The following is a 15612-nucleotide window of genomic DNA, read 5'->3' on the forward strand; positions in this document are numbered from 1 at the left end:
TGAAAAATAAACAAATCTGGCTGTTTGTGGCTCCGCCCCCTTTCCGAATTTGGACCCCAGTCACCCAGCGACCAACTGTACCAGGTTTGAGGAATCTGCTTTTCACAGTATAAGAGAATGGTAGCAGATGAAATATTCCCTTTGAAAATCAAAAGGTGAATTTTTATTGGCTGTTGTAGGCTCCACCCACCTTCCAAAATCTTAATCTCAATGACCAACTGTGCAAAGTTTGAGAACCCTGCCATTAACGGTGTAAAAATGGCTGCAGTTTATATTTTCCCAATAAAATTTTTTTGGCTCTGCCCACTTTTTGTAACCTTGACACACACAGTCACTCAATGACCAAGTTTGTGAGCTTTCAGGTTCCAGGCATAAAAAAATATGTGAATGGAAGCAGTTTATTCACCAAGGAAATCTGATCTGTATGTGGCCCCGCCCCTTTAGTGAATTTGGACCCCAGTCACCCAATGACCGACTGTAGCAGGTTTGAAGCCTCTGCCATTAAAAGTGTAAGAATAGCAGCAGTTTAAATATTCCCCTTGAAAATCAATAGGTGAATTTTGATTGGCTGTTGTAGGCTCCACCCATTTTCTTGAATCGTAATCGTATTCACTCAGTGACCAAGTGTACCAAGTTTGAGAACCCTGCGATTAAGAGTCTAAGAATGGCTGCAGTTTACATTTTCCCATTTAAATGAATGGCTGAAATTTGATTGGCTGTTTTATGCTCGGCCCACTTTTCCTGGATTTGTAACCTCGGTCACCAAGTGACCAACTGTGCCAAGTGTGGGGACTCTGGCTTGATTACTGTGAGAATGGCAGCCTTTTACATTTTTTCCATTGACTTGAATGGGTGAAATCTGATTTGCTGTTTGTAGCTCCGCCCAGGTGTGCAGGGGGGCCGCGAGACCCCCAGAACAGATCATCCAAGGTAGTAAGGGATCTGTGTACCAAGTTTCGTTCAAATCGGTCAAGCCGTTTTCGCGTGATCGCGGCACATACACACACACATCCGATTTTATATATATAGGATTACAAAATTATATTATATTTTTTAAATTATAAGCTTGTAAATAGTGATGGACGCAAATGAAAAAATGCACCTTTATTTCTAAATAAAATATCTGTACCGTAAATTGTGCTAGGGACATCATTTAAACGGTGTAATAACCGGGACAAATGGGCAAATAACATACATGAGTTTTAATTACGGTAGCATGTATTAATTTCAAACTATAATGGTCAAAAACTGAGAAATAATTTTCTTTCTTAATCCTGTTAAAATAGATTTACAAAAAAATTATTCTTAGCAAAATGTACCACCCAAAGAAAGCCAAATTAGTGGAGGAAAAAACGAGATATAGATCAATTCATTGTAAGGATAAAGTTATTGGCGAATGAATGGGAGGTGAACGTTGCTCGGATGCATAAAGTTTTAAACGGCTGAACCGGTTAAGGCAGTTCTGAAGGCGAAAGGGGGTCAAACACCTTATAAGTATGGTGCTCCTAATAATCCTTTAGGTGAGTGTATATATATATATATATATATATATATATATATATATATATATATAATCTCTGTATTATGGGTCCAGCTAATACAGCGCTATACCCAACTATACATGCCATGAACTAAATGGTAAAATACAGACAAGGAGGGCCCGTTTCCTCAAGAGTAAATGTGCGTGCGTTTCCTGCATGCAGATTCGCATACCCAACAGTAGTCAATGGGCCTGTTTCCATTCGTCAGGAAATCTGTGCGGTGGACTGTGCAGAAAAAAAACTGCCCAGCAGATCGTCAGAATTCGCACACCACAAGGCTAGTGTGCGATCTGCCTGTGATTTAATTAATAGGAAAATCGAATGCGATTTTGCTATGCGAATTTCGCATAAAATTAATGTAATAGCACACAGGCACTAACATGGTTACATTTGCATACACATTTGCAAAACACAGGAAAATGCATGCGTTTCAAAATTCGCATACAAACGCGAACAAATTCACATCCGTATGCAAATTCATTTACGTGTTTTTCCGCAACGGAATCACACCGCACTAGTGGGAATGTAGCCTCATAGTATATTACAGGACCACCTTACCGAAAACTTACTATTTTGGCAGTTAAACTGCCGTTCAGGAAATACTGTTGATAACAAAGAACCCTGAGAATCTGATCGGAGAGAGATTGCATCCTTTCACACACTGTACATAGATATCAGCATGAAATGACCCTTCACATGCAGGAACTGTATCACGCTGCCAGCCTCAGTTTTCCATCTCGCACTTAAAGGGACTCGGAGATGAAAAATTAAAGTTTTATACATACCATCCTCCAGCCCCCTCCACCTGGATCGCTCTCACGCCGCTGTCCTCAGCTTCGGGAACCGGTTCCCGGCCGTCACTGACGTCAGTCATGGTCAGCTACGCAGGAGAAGTGCGTCCTCTATGTATCTCTGCAGCGGCTGCAGGAAAGATACGCAAACGGCGCACTTCTCTGACGTCAGACTGGCTCCGACTGATGGAAGTGACGGGACCCGGTTCCCAAAGCTGCGGGCAGCGGAGGACGGCGGCGTGTGAGCGATCCAAGCGAATGGGGCTGGAGGAAGTCCCAGGTATGTATAAAATCTTTTTCATTTTGCAGCTCTGGTACACTTTGAGTCACTTCCGGCCTAATCTGTTAGGCTGGTTTCACACCAGGACGTTGCGTTTTAGGGGACGTTATGGTCGCATAACGTGCCCCTAACACAACGCCTGGTGCTCCCTGCTTTGGACGTCAGAGTGAGCCGCGTTGTGCAGCTCACTCTGGCGTCCTTGATGCCGTGATGCGTACTCTTGTGCGCATGCGGCATCACGTGGTCCCGCCGGGCAATCGCTGCACAGAGCGGCCGCTCCAGGAAGTAAACACTGCACGTCACTGAGTGCAGTGAATATTAATTAGCTATGTGCCTGGCTGCTCTCCGCTCCTCCCCAACGTTACTGAGCATGTGCAAGCAGTCTAACGCGGCTCTGCCGCTTAGAAAGTACTGCATGCAGTACGTTGTCTGGTGGCGCAGCGTTACTGTGTAACGCAACGTGGACACTGTGAACAGCCCATTGATTTTTCATTGCTGTGCGGTGGGCTGCGTTACAGGCTGCTCTAACGTGCGCCTATAACGTCCCACTGTGAAACCAGCCTAAAAGAAACAAAGGATACAATGGGCTGATTTTGTCCACATCATGCACTGATGACACTGACAATCGTAAAGTTGACTTTTATTTTTACCCAGAAGGCAATTTACCTGGCAATATGATCATTCCAATGGGAATGGAGACAGTAACATGGCTGCAGGTAGCCATGAAAAGACCGGAAAACGACATGGGATGAGGAGGAAGGGGAAATCAGAAAATAATTAAAGGACAACTGAAGTGAGAGGTATGTGGAGGCTGTCATGTTTATTTCCTTTTAAGCAATACTAGTTCCCTGGCATCCTGCTGACCCTCTGCCTCTAATACTTTTAGCCATAGCCCCTGAACAAGCATGCAGCAGACCAGGTGATTCTGACATTATTGTCAGATCAGACAAGATTAGCAGCATGCTTGTTTCTGGTGTGATTCAGACACTTCTGCAGCCAAACAGATCAGCAGCAGGGCTGCCAGGCAACTGGAATTGGTTAAAAGGAAATAAACATGGTAGCCACCATAGTCTCATCACTAGAGTTGGGCTGAACCTCCGATTTTAGGTTCGCGAACCGGGTTCGCAAACTTCCGCGGAAGGTTCGGTTCGCGTTAAAGTTCGCGAACCGCAATAGACTTCAATGGGGAGGCGAACTTTGAAAAAAAAAATTTTATGCTGGCCACAAAACTGATGGAAAAGATGTTTCAAGGGGTCTAACACCTGGAGGGGGGCATGGCGGAGTGGGATACACGCCAAAAGTCCCCGGGAAAAATCTGGATTTGACGCAAAGCAGCGTTTTAAGGGCAGAAATCATATTGAATGCTAAATGACAGGCCTAAAGTGCTTTAAAACATCTTGCATGTGTATACATCAATCAGGTAGTGTAATTAAGGTACTGCTTCACACTGACACACCAAACTGTTCACTGAACAGAACAGGTATGCAGTGGCGGGTTCACTGAACAGAACAGGTATACAGTGGCGGGTTCACTGAACAGAACAGGTATGCAGTGGCGGGTTCACTGAACAGAACAGGTATACAGTGGCGGGTTCACTGAACAGTACAGGTATGCAGTGGCGGGTTCACTGAACAGGTATGCAGTGGTGGGTTCACAGTACAGGTATGCAGTGGTGGGTTCACAGAACAGGTATGCAGTGGTGGGTTCACAGTACAGGTATGCAGTGGTGGGTTCACAGAACAGGTATGCAGTGGTGGGTTCACAGAACAGGTATGCAGTGGTGGGTTCACAGAACAGGTATGCAGTGGTGGGTTCACAGTACAGGTATGCAGTGGCGGGTTCACTGAACAGGTATGCAGTGGCGGGTTCACTGAACAGGTATGCAGTGGCGGGTTCACTGAACAGGTATGCAGTGGCGGGTTCACAGAACAGGTATGTAGTGGCGGGTTCACAGTACAGGTATGCAGTGGTGGGTTCACAGAACAGGTATGCAGTGGTGGGTACACAGTACAGGTATGCAGTGGTGGGTTCACTGAACACAACAGGTATGCAGTGGTGGGTTCACTGAACAGGTATGCAGTGGTGGGTTCACAGAACAGGTATGCAGTGGTGGGTACACAGTACAGGTATGCAGTGGCAGGTTCACTGAACACAACAGGTATGCAGTGGTGGGTTCACTGAACAGGTATGCAGTGGTGGGTTCACAGAACAGGTATGCAGTGGTGGGTTCACAGTACAGGTATGCAGTGGTGGGTTCACAGAACAGGTATGCAGTGGTGGGTTCACTGAACAGGTATGCAGTGGTGGGTTCACTGAACAGGTATGCAGTGGTGGGTTCACAGTACAGGTATGCAGTGGTGGGTTCACAGAACAGGTATGCAGCCAGGGACAAGCTAAGCCTAACTAATCTTTCCCTATGAGAGAGAGTGTGCAGCAGCTCGCCCTACTCTCACTAATGCAGGCACACGAGTGACCGTAATGGTCGCCGCTGCCTGCCTTTTAGTAGGGGGGAGTGGCTCCAGGGGCTAGTGTAGCCTAATTGGCTACACTGGGCCTGCTGACTGTGATGTAGAGGGTCAAAGTTGACCCTCCATGGTGCATTATGGGGCGAACCGAACTTCCGCAAAGGTTCGCCTGCGGGACGCGAACGCGAACCACGGAAGTTTGCATGGAACCGTTCGCAGGCGAACCGTTCGGCCCAACTATACTCATCACTTCAGTTGTCCTTTAACCTCCTCGGCGTTCTATTGAGATCGCCAGGGAGGCTGCGGGAGGGTTTTTTTTTAATTAAAAAAAAACTATTTCATGCAGCCAACTGAAAGTTGGCTGCATGAAAGCCCACTAGAGGGCGCTCCGGAGGCGTTCTTCCGATCGCCTCCGGCGCCCATAATAAACAAGGAAGGCCGCAATGAGCGGCCTTCCTTGTTTTGCTTAGATCGTCGCCATGGCGACGAGCGGAGTGACGTCATGGACGTCAGCCGACGTCCTGACGTCAGCCGCCTCCGATCCAGCCCTTAGCGCTGGCCGGAACTTTTTGTTCCGGCTGCGCAGGGCTCAGGCGGCTAGGGGGGCCCTCTTTCGCCGCTGCTCGCGGCGAATCGCCGCAGAGCGGCGGCGATCAGGCAGCACACGCGGCTGGCAAAGTGCCGGCTGCGTGTGCTGCACTTTATTTGATAAAAATCGGCCCAGCAGGGCCTGAGCGGCAGCCTCCGGCGGTGATGGACGAGCTGAGCTCGTCCATACCGCTCAGGAGGTTAAGACAAAATGGTGCCCTAGGCAAAATGCTTTTTGCCAACCACTGATGGTCTCCTGGCTTTTTTAGTAAGAATTGGTGGAGGCCCCTAGACTCTCTCCAGGCCCTATTTCACGGTGAAATAATTACGTACTTCACCCTGTTTCTCTGCTAGCACCCTGCATGGGATTGCCCTCCTAACCAACCCCCCCCCCCCCCCCTCTCCATACCCGGGCCTTTGTGATAGCTCTACTACTGATGCAAGACCAGCATAAGCAGGACCCCTTCAGCATAAGCGAGGAGGTATGACCGCACTTCTTGTATCTCTCATTGTTCTTCATTAAACTCTGAGCAAACAGCTCTGGCTGGCTCGCCAACAGGCCCCGATCCAGACCCAGCCAGGCAGATGTGAGAATCACCTCGGAGACTCAATACCCACTTTTAATCAGGCAAGAGATACTCTCGCTAGGCAAGCCAGCAGACGGACGGGGGGTGCGGGCCCGGCCCTGTACATTCAGCGCATTGTGGGCACCCCGGCGCCTTGGAGGTAATTTGCATTTCAATTCTTGGCAGACAAAAGGAAGCGCTCTTGTGCCGCTCTCGCTAAGCCCTTACGCAAGTCGCCACCTGAGTCTGCACAATGAGGCAGCCCCGGCACAGAGATTCAGCCCTGAGATTGGAAGACGGAGGAGCGCAGCCTGATTTTAAATTATCTCGGTATTAAAACAGCGAGCCTCGGAGTGGGAGGATGTCGGGTAATGAGAAAAAGGATTTTGTTTTGCTTAAGATATCCTATCGGAGCTCGGCAAAGTAATTGCAAATCTTCGGGATGCCGCCTTCGGAACAGAGCAGGATATTATCTCTCTACCTAAAGCCGATATTACCTTTCTACTCCATGTGGACTCTATAAAGCGAATCCGCTATGACGCCGATGGACGCGGACTTACCTGTAGACATGTGCGCCAAAGTTTTTACACGTAGGAAGTAATTCATTAAAAGTAGTCTATCAACTAGGGATGGTTAATGAGATGCAAATATTTCCGAATTCATGCAGGATTATGTACGTTTTTATGTAAATATATGCAGCTTGAAAATGGACCAATCAATTTCAACCTGGGTGGGACTTGATTGGTCTGCTACTCCAGCGTCAGAATCACCAACACCGGAGCCCCACAAGACTGTGTTCTGTCACCTCTACGGTTCTCCCTTTATACCAACAATTGCATCTCATCCGCTGACTCTGTGAAGGTCATCAAATTTGCGGATGACACCACCATCATCGGCCTAATTGGCGGCAACGGGGAGCAGGAATACCGCGGCGAAGTCGAGAGCATCTGCAACTGGTGCAGAGACAATAACCTAGTACTCAACACAGCTAAGACGGTTGAATTAGTCGTTGACTTCAGGAGGAACCCTCCCCCCCTCCCAACCATCCTCATTGGGGGAAACAAAGTCTCTAGTAGGGTGGCATCTGTTCGGTTCCTCGGCACGACCCTCACAAACAACCTGAAATGGGGGCAAAACACCATCAGAATTTAGAAGAAATCTCAGCAGAGGTTGTTCTTCCTGTGCCAACTGAAGCGATTCGGCATGCCCCGGAAACTGCTAACCAGCTTCTATACCGCCACCATAGAATCCATCCTCTGCTCCTCAGTCATTGTCTGGTACTGCAACGGCCTGCGACAAACACAAACTGCAGAGGGTCATAGCTGACGCAGAGAAGATCATCCGGTCTCCTCTTCCACCTCTCGATCTCCTCCACTCCGCTAGGATGATGACGAGAGCCACCATGATCTCCCGAGACCCCTCCCACCCAGGCAGTCGCTACTTCGAAATCCTCCCGCTGCGCCGCCGCTACAGGACCTTAACACCCAAAACCACCAGGCGGGAGAACTCCTTCTTCCCCCAAGCGGTTTGGCTTCTTAACGCCAACCTTCCCCGTCGAGGCCCGCCTACTAGCATGCCCTAGCGTCTATGCCATGTGTACCATCAGCAATTACGAGTATGGCCCTGCCATACTTGGCGAAATAAAGGGATTCTGATTCTATTTTCAAGGTGCATATATTTGCATAACTTTTACATAATCCTGCATAAACTCAGAAATATTTGCATCTCATTGATCATGCCTACTATCAGCACTTTTTCTTTTTAACTCAAATTTTAAAGTGAACTTATCTTCATTGACCACAAAGCCTGGTACACACTTTTAATTATGATTGGCCAATCCCTGACCAATTTTACCACCTCTATTTTTGTACAACAGGAGGAGATGGCAGCGCTTCCAAATACAGGCTGCACCCGAGTTGGCCAGTTGCATAGATGTGCAGAGCCCACTCACAGGCAGACTCTTCCACCACGATGAGGGGTTCTTATGGAAGGGACCCAACCACTAACTAACAATTAAACATCGTGTAAACCTGGGGCAGCTAGCCATAAAATGGTCTACACATTTTCTAAAGAACAGTAAAGGAATTGGCAGGGCTCCTATTCAGGCTGCAACTGAAATGGTTACCTACCTATACCGAGGGTGTTTTGGGGTGCTCACTGCAGCTATAACATGCGATGCAAATTCTCAGGTGCTGTGCAATCATTCCAATTTAAGGGGGGGGGGGGGGGGGGGGCAACCTCACAAGTTTGCTTCAGATAGCAAAAAGTCTAGGACCGGCCTTGGCAACGCCCCCCAGAGACTTATATACAAACCTTGAATTAAAAACAGATGCAAACTATGCACTAAACACTTGATAAAATTGCGTGCATGAAAAAAAGGGCGCCGTGAAAAAAGGGCATGGCTGGATAATGAAATGGCGCCAGTGGATAACGAAATAAAACGATAAACATTGTTGTCAAACTTGGTTAACGATAAATACCGTTGTTAAAACAGACAGGAAATAATAACGAAAAGATATTAAAGTTAAAAATCATTATGTAATTCAATAATACAGCTTAACCCAACCCTACCCTCACACAGAACCCTCCTCTGGGGGGTGCCTAGAACTAACCACTCCCTCGGTGTCGCCTAACCACCCTAACCACTCCCCTGGTGGTGCCTAACCCTAACCACCAACCCCCCCCAGTCAGAGGCGTAGCTAGGGTTGTGAACGCCCGGGGACATAGACAGTTTTTGCGCCCCCCTCCCCCCGAAAGAAAATGAGTGTGGTCACGGATGCCACCATGTAGATAGCCAGAGAGCCAGTTTAGGTAGCCAGTGATCACCCTCCCTTCAGGGAGACAGAGAGTTATTTTGGTTGAAAAAAAGCATGAAGTTCAACCAAAAAATAAAGTACAACACTGGCCTTCCCACCTCCTTTGGGTAGCCAAAGAGTCCCTCTATATCCATATAGTGGGGGCGGTGGGGAGAGCAAACACAGCAGGAGCTGTTACACTCACCTCACCTCTCGAGTTGTAGCAGCTCAGAGGGAGATGTAATTAGATTGTGAGCTCCTCTGAGGACAGTCAGTGACATGACTATGTACTCTGTAAAGTGCTGCAGAAGATGCCAGTGCTATATAAATACATAATAATAATATGGTAGGACATTAGACTATGACTATGGTTGGATTAGATTGTGACCTCCTCTGAGGACAGTCAGTGACATGACTATGTACTCTGTAATGTGCTACAGAAGTTGTCAGTGCTATATAAATACATAATAATATGGCAGGACATTACACTATGACTATGGTAGGATTAGATTGTGAGCTCCTCTGAGGACAGCCAGTGACATGACTATATACTCTGTAATGTGCTGCAGAAGATAGCAGTGCTATATAAATACATAATAATATGGTAGGACATTACACTAGGACTATGGTTGGATTAGATTGTGAGCTCCTCTGAGGACAGTCAGTGACATGACTATGTACTCTGTAATGTGCTGCAGGAGATGTCAGTGCTATATAAATACATAATAATAATATGGCAGGACATTACACTATGACTATGGTAGGATTAGATTGTGAGCTCCTCTGAGACAGCCAGTGACATGACTATGTACTCTGTAATGTGCTGCAGAAGATGTCAGTGCTATATAAATACATAATAATAATAATAATAATACTATGGTAGGACATTACACTATGACTATGGTTGGATTAGATTGTGAGCTCCTCTGAGGACAGCCAGTGACATGACTATGTACTCTGTAATGTGCTGCAGGAGAGGTCAGTGCTATATAAATACATAATAATAATATGGCAGGACATTACACTATGACTATGGTAGGATTAGATTGCGAGCTCCTCTGAGGACAGTCAGTGACATGACTATGTGCTCTGTAATGGGCTGCAGGAGATGTCACGGCTATATAAATACATAATAATAATATGGTAGGACATTAGACTATGACTATGTTAGGATTAGAGTGTGAGCTCCTCTGAGGACAGTCAGTGACATGACTATGTACTCTGTAATGTGCTGCAGGAGAGGTCAGTGCTATATAAATACATAATAATATGGTAGGGCATTACACTATGACTATGGTAGGATTAGTGTGAGCTCCTCTGAGGACAGTCAGTGACATGATTATGTACTCTGTAATGTGCTGCAGAAGATGGCAGTGCTAGATAAATACATAATAATAATATGGTAGGACATTACACGATGACTATGGTAGGATTAGATTGTGAGCTCCTCTGAGGACAGTCAGTGACATGACTATGTACACATGCCAGGGCTGTGCATGTGCCCACGATTGGTCTAATGGGCAAGCCTTTGGAGGAGCACAACATAACGGACAAGGAGGAAACCCAGGGACCTGTAAAGGTACGAGGGAATGCAAGAAGCCCTAGGTAAGTAACAATTTTTCCCCCTGTCTCAGGTACACCTAGACTAGAAACCCACTAGGAGCGATTTTTCTGAGCGTTTTGCGATTTGAAAAAACTCTTGCTAATGTAACGCTATGGGTGTGATCCCACTTGAGCGATGTGATCCCTCATAGCATTGCATCAGTTAGAGCTTTTTCAAATCGCTCCTAGTGGGGTTCTGGTCTAAGTAAGTAGACGCACTATGAGTGCTTTCTGAGTGCTTTTCTGACCATCAGAGCTTTCTGAGTGTTTTTTTTTTTAATGCTCCCATTAACTTGCATTAAAATTGCAGTGAAATAGCTGCGATCGCTATTTTAAAAAAAAATGTCAATCGTGGCAATTGTCCTGCGATTTTAATGCAAGTAAATTGGAGCATTTTTAATAAAACGCTCAGAAAGTGCTCATAGTGAGTCTACAGCCTTCAAAGGAAACCTGAGATAAAGTAAGTACAGTATTGCCCCCTGTAATCCATCTGCTTGATCACTGTCCTACTGATCCTCTCCGTTTCCTCCCGCAGTGGAGTCTGCGACCCAGCCCAGTCATGTGCCACTGCGCATGTGCAGTCCCGGGCTGGCAAGGCACACACTCCAATCAACACCCCATGGCAGGCTGCATTCTGCGCAAGAGATGTTATAGTCATAACGAATTGGGTATGTGCAGAACGCTCCTGATTACAGGAGTGAGAATGGTCGTGGCAGGGCTGCGCATGTGCAGTGAAGTGCGACTGGGCCAGTTGGGAAATTTAGCATGCTAAACCACGGGAGAATGGCGATCCACCAGATGAACTACAGGTGGCTGGAGGAAGCTCCTCGGCTGTGGCTACTGTACAGAGTAGAAGTGTGATGTCACAGGGGGTGGAGTGAACAGAGGCAGAGCAAGATTATTAGAGGGCCACAGCATGACAGCAAAGGGGACCCCAGCAAAAACAGAGGATGGGGACAGGTAAAAAGCCCCCCAGATATGGATACTTTCAGACTGGTTTAAAGGGGGGGGGGGGGGGGGGGGAGGGAGAAGTGAAATACAATGAACAACATAATTTACTACTCACAGCCTGCAGCCTTTTTCTCCCCATCCGGCATCCACCACCACACACCATCAGACACCCTGGAGGCAATAGCTGTGCCGAGTGGAACTCTTTTTTTCAGGGGGGGACTTGTTGCCTAAAACAAAACCGCTGCCCAGGGGGTGCATAACCCTAACCACTCCCCCTGGTGGTGCCTAATTCTAACCACTTCCCCTGGTGGTGCCTAATTCTAACCACTCCCTCTGCAGAAACACCCTTTTCCACATAGATATGATAATATCTTTGATAACGTAACATCTGTACATACGAACAAAATAATATGATCAAAACTATAACGTTGCAAGCTTCTCCAGGGAGGAGGGCAGAGTTGGACTTGAAGTGCACTTGACGGTGATGATGAGTGACATCTCAGGTTACAGACAATAAGCTGCCCACGTTTGGTGTCCATTTCTGAGTCCCAGACACTTACCCGATTGCTGCAGTTCACATGTTTGGCAGCTTGACTGCATGAGTGTGCCAGCCCACAGCCCGCCCCTCTCTGCCCGGCGCCCTAGGCCATGGCCTTTGTGGTCTTGCCTGAAATCCAGCCATGGCCCTAGAGTCCAGCATCTCCTACCGCATTTAGCATGATTACACGCTACATGAGGAGAGCGGCGCCCCCCAGGACCAATGGCACTCTAAGCAGTGGTCTGTGATGTCTTGCACTGTGGCGGCTCATGGCCGGGTAACACCACCGCGTGTCAAGTGATGTTACTACCAGCTGCAATTCGGCTGAATTTAAATTACACTGGCAGGGGGCAGACTGGGCAAGGAACTGCTCGGCAAGCGGGCAGCTGAGCCTCCATCTGAAAGAGGCCCGAATGAGATCCCTTTCTCAGGCCCATTGCTTCAAATACACTTTCTGCTGATTTTGACTGCTTCCTTTCCATACAATTTGCATAGAGGCCCAGTGCACACCAAAACCGCTAGAGGTCTTTGAAGCAGATGTCAGAGCGATTCTAGGCATGGTTAGAGCGATTTTCAAAACATGCCTAGTGGTTTTTGGAGCGTTTTTGTGTAGCAGATTTCATATAATGTTACAGTAAAGCTGTTACTGAACAGCTTCTGTAACAAAAACGCCTGGAAAACCGCTCTGATCTGGCGTTTTCCAGAGCGGTTTTCCACTTTCCTATACTTGAACATTGAGGCAGAAATTAACTTAGCCTCAGAAATCTAAAAAAAATGCTGCAGCCCCCGAGTTTGCGTTTGTGGAAAAAACGACCCGCTCTGATGTGCGCCATCCTATTCATTTTCATTAGCCAAGCGGTTTACCCCTGCAAGTGTTTAAAAAAAAAAAAAACTATCAGAACCGCTCTTGGTGTGCACCAGCCCTAAATTTGCATGCAAGTGGGACTTATTAACATCTCGTTGACCGTCTCGCGTGTCTGTATAGCGGTAGATTGGTGGAAGCGTCTTGAAGTGCGGCCCTGACTCTTGTCTCTCTCCGGCGTCTCTTCTTCGGTAAATACGCATTATCAGCTGCAGAGAATGAAATGTTTCTGTGACACCTGAAAGGCATTAGCATAAATCCTGGGAGAGAAATCCCCCCTAATGCTCTGAGTGCCTCGTTTATCTCCATCGATGGGGGTTTCATCACCGACACCTGGACAGGTGGGACGCGTTACGCATCGCTAATAAACTGCACAACACACTCAATTTCTGTACAAAACATACATAGATATATAGGTACTTTTCCGTTAGCCGGGCGCATCCTCTAGGTGGCGACAAATCTCCACCAGAGTTACATCTTTCCCTACTATCCATGGCGGCCTGGAGGGGGAATAGTAATTAGCGCCACTGCCGGATGCGCTCGGCTAACGGATAAGTACCCAAATCTCTACCAGAGTTACATCTTTCCCTACTATCCATGGCGGCCTGGAGGGGGGAATAGTAATTAGCGCCACCTGCCGGATGCGCCCGGCTAACGGATAAGTACCCAAATCTCTACCAGAGTTACATCTTTCCCTACTATCCATGGCGGCCTGGAGGGGGAATAGTAATTAGCGCCACTGCCAGATGCGCTCGGCTAACGGATAAGTACCCAAATCTCTACCAGAGTTACATCTTTCCCTACTATCCATGTCGGCCTGGAGGGGGAATAGTAATTAGCGCCACTGCCAGATGCGCTCGGCTAACGGATAAGTACCCAAATCTCTACCAGAGTTACATCTTTCCCTACTATCCATGGCGGCCTGGAGGGGGAATAGTAATTAGCGCCACTGCCAGATGCGCTCGGCTAACGGATAAGTACCCAAATCTCTACCAGAGTTACATCTTTCCCTACTATCCATGTCGGCCTGGAGGGGGAATAGTAATTAGCGCCACCTGCCGGATGCGCCCGGCTAACGGATAAGTACCCAAATCTCTACCAGAGTTACATCTTTCCCTACTATCCATGGCGGCCTGGAGGGGGAATAGTAATTAGCGCCACTGCCAGATGCGCTCGGCTAACGGATAAGTACCCAAATCTCTACCAGAGTTACATCTTTCCCTACTATCCATGGCGGCCTGGAGGGGGGAATAGTAATTAGCGCCACCTGCCGGATGCGCCCGGCTAACGGATAAGTACCCAAATCTCTACCAGAGTTACATCTTTCCCTACTATCCATGGCGGCCTGGAGGGGGAATAGTAATTAGCGCCACTGCCAGATGCGCTCGGCTAACGGATAAGTACCCAAATCTCTACCAGAGTTACATCTTTCCCTACTATCCATGTCGGCCTGGAGGGGGAATAGTAATTAGCGCCACTGCCAGATGCGCTCGGCTAACGGATAAGTACCCAAATCTCTACCAGAGTTACATCTTTCCCTACTATCCATGGCGGCCTGGAGGGGGAATAGTAATTAGCGCCACTGCCAGATGCGCTCGGCTAACGGATAAGTACCCAAATCTCTACCAGAGTTACATCTTTCCCTACTATCCATGTCGGCCTGGAGGGGGAATAGTAATTAGCGCCACTGCCAGATGCGCTCGGCTAACGGATAAGTACCCAAATCTCTACCAGAGTTACATCTTTCCCTACTATCCATGTCGGCCTGGAGGGGGAATAGTAACTAGCGCCACCTGCCGGATGCGCTCGGCTAACGGATAAGTACCCAAATCTCCACCAGAGTTACATCTTTCCCTACTATCCATGGCGGCCTGGAGGGGGAATAGTAATTAGCGCCACCTGCCGGATGCGCCCGGCTAACGGATAAGTACCCAAATCTCTACCAGAGTTACATTTTTCCCTACTATCCATGGCGGCCTGGAGGGGGAATAGTAATTAGCGCCACTGCCAGATGCGCTCGGCTAACGGATAAGTACCCAAATCTCCACCAGAGTTACATCTTTCCCTACTATCCATGTCGGCCTGGAGGGGGAATAGTAATTAGCGCCACTGCCAGATGCGCTCGGCTAACGGATAAGTACCCAAATCTCTACCAGAGTTACATCTTTCCCTACTATCCATGTCGGCCTGGAGGGGGAATAGTAATTAGCGCCACTGCCGGATGCGCTCGGCTAACGGATAAGTACCCAAATCTCTACCAGAGTTACATCTTTCCCTACTATCCATGGCGGCCTGGAGGGGGAATAGTAATTAGCGCCACTGCCGGATGCGCTCGGCTAACGGATAAGTACCCAAATCTCTACCAGAGTTACATCTTTCCCTACTATCCATGGCGGCCTGGAGGGGGAATAGTAATTAGCGCCACCTGCCGGATGCGCTCGGCTAACGGATAAGTACCCAAATCTCCACCAGAGTTACATCTTTCCCTACTATCCATGGCGGCCTGGAGGGGGAATAGTAATTAGCGCCACCTGCCGGATGCGCTCGGCTAACGGATAAGTACCCAAATCTCCACCAGAGTTACATCTTTCCCTACTATCCATGGCGGCCTGGAGGGGGAATAGTAATTAGCG

Source organism: Hyperolius riggenbachi, chromosome 11, assembly GCF_040937935.1.
Source record: "Hyperolius riggenbachi isolate aHypRig1 chromosome 11, aHypRig1.pri, whole genome shotgun sequence".
Lineage (NCBI taxonomy): Eukaryota > Metazoa > Chordata > Amphibia > Anura > Hyperoliidae > Hyperolius > Hyperolius riggenbachi.